Below are 6566 nucleotides of genomic sequence, written 5' to 3'. Positions count from 1 at the left end.
ATTGAAGTTAAGCTTGAGAGCTAGAAAACAGACCTAGCTCCTTATCCCAATGTAATCTACCACTATATTACTTCATTAGTCAATTTGTTAATTACTTAAGACTACCAGATCTCTTATAAAAGAGACTTCATGATAAAGCACACAAGTTCATATATAAGCCTTCACAGATGTAACCTTCTACTTCCTTATGTAAACTCAATTTCCATTGATCAAATGCTTCATATATCCTCTTCTTGCTACGTCACTGTCTTACCATTAATTGGTATAGCTCTTATAAAGTAGCCCAACTCAAATAAAACATTTCATTATATGATCCAACTGTATAATCATAGGTTCAAATTTTAAGTTTTCTTTGATTGTCTTTTACCTATGGACTTAAGGTGTTTCTCATACAAAAACTCTATGATCAACTATTTGATCAACTACGTTCACAAGGTCAAGGTTTTGAGTTCCCTTTTCTTTCAAATGTAAACTAAAAATTGTTTATCTATCTATATCTATCTATCTATATCTATCTATCTATCTATATATATATATATATATATATACATATGACAAGATTTTGCCTGGATTATGGTATGATAACTATATATATATATATATATATATATATATATACATATATATATATATATGCAGTCTTCTAGACAAAACAAAAAAGCCCTTCTTGTTCTTCTACTCCACAAAAGGTTATCTTCCCTAAGCTCATTTTAAAGACTGTTCATATTGTTAACAAATATATCTCTTTTGTAAACTTATAAGCTACAGGAAACCCACTCAGATCTACCTCTTGTGAACCAAATAGACTCCATCCAGATAAGTATACCTGCCAGTCAATAGCCTATGTTCTCACCTGCTACCTACTCCAGAGTGTGGGATTCTTCTCCTGTGCCATGGGAATGGGACCCCTTTCACCCCAACCATTTCAAATGTACTTACAAATGTACATATAAGAAATTATCCCAAAAGTATATAACCTTATTCTCTACCTCTAATATATATGTGTGTGTGTGTGTGTGTGAGTGAGTGTGTGTGTGTGTGTGTGTGTGTGTGTGTGTGTGTTTCATCAACTTGTCAAGCCTGGCATTTACTACATCCAGGACTGCTCCAGAGAAGCAACCTACACTGTCTCCTCACCCTCTACCATTTTCCTAGATGGCTGGGAGCCAGAGTAACTGAAGAGGAATCCATAATGACTCACTGGATCAATCAGCAAGGATAGACACATACCCTTCCTAATTTTTTTCAGCCAACTGGAAATCAAACTCTCAAATTCTTCAAACCACATAGGCCAGTTCAGAAAGCTATGCAGACAAATGGAGTTTTTTTTATTCTTAAACACTAATCACCTGGTGGTAAATTTTAAAAATGGAGAGTAAATAAGTGAAAGAATGCCCCTGGTATTCCCACTTTTTATGTTTTAATAATTGTTTTAATGTTCTCTGTGCTCTTTCAATTATATCCTGGCCTTGAGAATTATAAGGAATGACTACAATATGAATAGTATTCCATTCTCTAAAGAACTTCTTAAACTTTTTACAAACTACAGGCTGTTCATCATCTATTTATATACAAAGGCATGCCCATAGCAGCAAAAGTTTGTATAAGGGAAGAGCATACCAAAGAAGGATTCTCTCAGGATTAAGGTACAGTCCAAAGAAATATCGGCATATGTATCAATGCAGATATGCAGGTATGGCATCAAAGGTACAAGGACAAAGTGACTGACATTCACTTGCCATAATTAGTATTTTTAACTTTGGGAATAACCTTAACTATACAATCATGACAGTGAAAGAGAGCATAAGTAGGACACTCCTGCACAATTTTCATGTTCATCTAAGCATGATGTGCTAGATAAAATGTGTTAGCATTAGTGTATTGATGTTCCTATTCTGGAGGAGTAAAAGGAGGGCAGGTTAATGTATCATCTTGCATATTCTGCACTAAAAACAGAGTATGCATGAGTAAGAGGAATAAACAAAGGACATGTGAGGGTTTCAAGGAGATGGTGCAGTTCCTGTAGAGTGAGAGCATAACAGGATGTGAAGATGAAACTAAAGCAATTTTTATTTCTGGAAACAATCCCACTACATAAACAAAATCTAAAATGTTATTTAAAATTCATGAATTAGTCATAATAGATGGACAAAAGTTCCACCTGTTTGACTGAGGAAGAAGTATTAATTGATTTTTGACTATCTGGATCCCGAATCTCTCCTACACCATTAGATGAGTCATCAATAAAATAAGTTATCTGCCTGTGGAATGGGAAAAGTGGAAAGGTTTGAAATCATAAATTCAGTTTTGATGAGAAAATCACATTGCTGGACAGGTGGATAATGTTTTCCTATCCTTCTAAGGTTATCTACAGATGAATCCATAGAATTGTATAACACTCTTAAACAGATTGTTAGGGACAATATAAAAAATAAAGAAAGAAAAGTAAGGAAGGCAGTAAACATTTCATAGACCTTATGGTGTAAATAAACCCATTCCAAAGATTTATTCTCTTGTGCTATAATACTTGTAGGAGACAATTTAGTGGGGGAAAAAGAGTAAGTTTAGCAGCAGCAAAGAATCCAAATGCTACAACAATGACTCTTTTAGTCTGGATTCAAATAGCTATCATTTTTTCTTGCCCAATAAGATAATAACTGAGGACTTTGCAATGACATCTGACCTTCTAGAGTTTTAAATAATATGATTACTGCATAATTGGGCATTCCTAAAGCAGAATGTATGTTGGACCCTCCTGGGATCCCTCAGTGTTTGCCCCCTGCTGAACCTTCCAGACAAATGTGGAAAGTTTTGTTTTTAAGAAAACACCATTGAGTCAGTTCCTGTTTTTATCCTGAGAATGTAAACTTGTTTTTGTCATTTCCGTTTCCTATTTTTATCCTGAGAACGTAAACTTGTTTTTCCATTGTGTTTCCAGGGGTTTTTCTACCCGATGGACTTGGTGTATATATACTGTGAACCTCAGTAAAGCTTTGGCATTCTCCTAGCATGAATGACCCAAGTCTTTGTCTTCTGTTAAATCTCCCAAGCCTATGCCCACATCTCGGTACTGTGGTGGCATGGGCGCCATCTGATGTATCCAATTAATATCCCCTAAAAATTTCTGAAAGTTAAGTATTTTTAAGTTGTCTTACCTAATGGACATTTTTTGTAGTTTAACAATTGTTCTAGTAATCAGTAGCCTCAAATCATTAGTGTCTAATCATTGTACCTTTTCAGATGCAATAAGCCCATTTTTAGATAGCATATCATGATTCATGTTACATATGGAAGGTAGCTCTTCATCTTTGAAGGGGGCCAACAGTATATCATCCATATAAGCCTGATGAAGGCTTTTCATCTAGTTCATGTTCCTGTCCAATATTACTTCAGATTCTGTTCCATACTTCTTCATCTAAAGTTCCATCATCTGGAAACCAGAGTTTATAATCATAAACAACTTATGGGCAATTGAATGGTTGTGATTTTAATATTTAAGGTGATTTGAATGTTTGTTTAATAAAAATGATGCACAAGCTCAACAAAGTCAAAGGTTTCCCTAGTTTCTGCCCCATTAGTTTCACTCACCTCTTTCTGTGAGAGTCCCCATTCTCTTCTTTTGTAGCCAACTTCTGATCTAAGTTCAGACACACTTGTCACTACTATAGAGGAGATTTGGAAGAATGGAGCCAACAAATGAGACAGACTAAAGTCCCATGCAATAGTCAGCTTTATTCAGGGCCCAACACACTTTATATTCTCAGGGTTAAAAAAAGGTCATATGAGTAAAGTTTTCAGGATGTTGAGCTGTATGCAATCACAAGAACCCAGACATGGGAAACTAGCATTGCAGGGTATTTGACCACATTGTGAACCCCAGTAGTATGAACAGTATCATATTGAGGTATGGCTTAGCCTTTGGTCCTAGAGCTTTCTGTTTACTGTAAGTACTTGTGGTATGGCCTAGCCCAAGCGTACATCCTTAATCCAAGAGGTAATGCAACTAACCAGCTGACAGGGAGTGAACATAAGTAAATAGAAAGAAGGGCCTTTAAGACATCATGGAAAAGGAGAAAGAGCCTTTTTCTTCTGGGATGTTGGTGGAGTAGGAAGGTAAGCTGAGTGCTTTCTCTACCTCTCTGAGCTGGCAGGTTTTCACCAGGGTCTGGCTCCTGAGTCTTCATATGGTGAAACTATATAGCTGGAATTTTTGTTTTAAGACAACTAACAAGTTTTATCATATAGGCATATAAAGGATAGTTTAAACATTTAATTGAATAACAAGGGCAATAATGATTAATCTGGAGAGAACTCACTCTTATCCACTACACTAGAAAAAAGAAACCACATTCCAAAAACAATTCTGTTTAAAAAACTAAGGTCAAAGAAACGAAGGTCACAAGACTTTTCTTATATTTTTTTAAAAGATTGATTGATTGATTATATATTGGTACACTGTAGCTGTCTCCAGACGCACCAGAAAAGGGCATCAGATCCCATTACAGATGGTTGTGAGCCACCATGTGGTTGCTGGGATTTGAACTGAGGACCTCTGGAAGTCATTGCTCTTAGCCACTGAGCCATCGCTCCAGCCCTTTTCTTGTATTCTTGAAGTGTCCACACAAGCACAACCATGTTCCAAGAGTACAGTTAAATTTTCTATTCAAATTAGTTTAAAAAAAATAAAGCCCCTTTTACAATAAGTAGTCACATATCTACATAATTTACATGTAATCATGTGTGTGTAATGAGTTCAAATTTTAAAAGTACTATCAAGCTTGCTATAATTGAGAAACATATAATATATATAAAAACTGTATACAATGTATATATGCCTTTACACTACTTACATACCTGGTGACCAAACAAGCCAGAAGAGTACATTTGGACCTGGAATTACAGGTAGTTCTGAGGCATTTGATGTGGGTGCTAGGAAACACAAGTTGGACACCCAACAGGAGCAGTACTATTGAGTCAACTTTCCAGAATCCAAATATGTCATTATAATGTAAAAGATGAAGATGTCCTATTACCCGCTCTACCTTGTACATGAAGAAATGTTCCTGCTACATCGTCATGAAAGTATTGAATGGATTTCTATTCCTGTGAATGAACTTAGCATATTGCTTATTTTCATTATTAACTCCATTCTCTTTATGTGAGTGAGGACCTAGAAAGGTTTAATTGAATAAAGTACAGAGTATTATTAGGAAAGGTTCTATAATGTGATATGTGCTACATTTACTTATTCTTTTTGGTTCTTTTTAGCAAGGATCGCTCTACATGGCTACTGGTGTCCTGGAACTTACCATGTGGATCAAGATGGCCTCAAACTCAGAGATGCATTTGTATGTCTCCAAAACACACCACTAGGTCCAGGTGAGATATTCATAAAATGAGCTATCTTTGAATTAAATCAGAGACAAACAACATAAGATTTAAACAGAAACCATCACTATTTTGTTGAGTATTAACACTCCACAGAATGCTTCAGTGTATTAATTTCAATTGGTAAATAGTTCCCTTTGTTCTCAGTATTTTGGTTATTTGCTTTGCTTTGTTTATTTCTTTAAAAACTGTTATCATTTCTTAAGTATCTGTACCATAAATGCACATGCAAAGCAAAGGACAATTTACAGGTGTCTATTATCTGTTTCCTCTATGTCAGTACTAGAAATCAAACTGAGGTAGTCATATTTGGGATCGAGTGCCTTAAACAGTTGAGTGGCCCTTATTTCACTTTAAAAAAATTTATCCAAGTCGTGGATCGTGTGTGTTTCATATGTCACAGCCCAAATATAGTAATCAGAGAAAAACTGTTATGAGTACTATGGATCTTCCAGAGAATGAACTCAGGTCATTAGGCTTAGAAGCAGCCACTTTTTTGTTTTATCTGTTAATATATTTTATTATACCTTACTCCAAAAAGAGGTGAGTCTATTACACAATAGGTATACATTAACAATATGTTTCCTAAAATATTTTAATGTTTAAAACAAAAGATTAATATTAATAGCCATTGTTTAAATCAATACACTGAAATTTTTTTAGGGTGAACATGAAGATAGTTAATTACCTAAATTTTAAGGTTGTAAAAGTTTAGAGAAACAACGGTCAATCATGGTTATTAGCCTGACTAGATCTTAAGTCAGCTAATGGACTTTCCTCTGATTGGTCTATGGAGTATTTCCCTGGAAGGACTAACAGAGGCAGAGAAAGCACCTGCAGAAAGGACTGTACCTGTGCACCTGACTTTGGTGGCAAAAGATAAAAAGTGATCTGAGGGAAAGAACTCCTGCCTGGTCACTCATGCTCCTTGTGAGTAAGCCCATATACTCTGTTAGTGCCATTTTTTTTTGTTTTGTCTTTTTCAATTTTTTTTCATCTTCATTAACTTGGGAATTTCTTATTTACATTTCGATTGTTATTCCCTTTCCCAGTTTCCAGGCAAACATCCCTCTAGCCCCTCCCCATCCTCCCCCCATTACCGTGTGATTACAATCACATTCACTGTAGGTTCAGTCTTGGCAGGACCAAGGGCTTCCCCTTCCACTGGGGCTCTTACT

The sequence above is a fragment of the Rattus norvegicus genome, chromosome 7 (assembly GCF_021556685.1).
Source record: "Rattus norvegicus strain SHRSP/BbbUtx chromosome 7, alternate assembly SHRSP_T2T, whole genome shotgun sequence".
NCBI lineage: Eukaryota > Metazoa > Chordata > Mammalia > Rodentia > Muridae > Rattus > Rattus norvegicus.
This window is presented reverse-complemented; position numbering follows the sequence as displayed.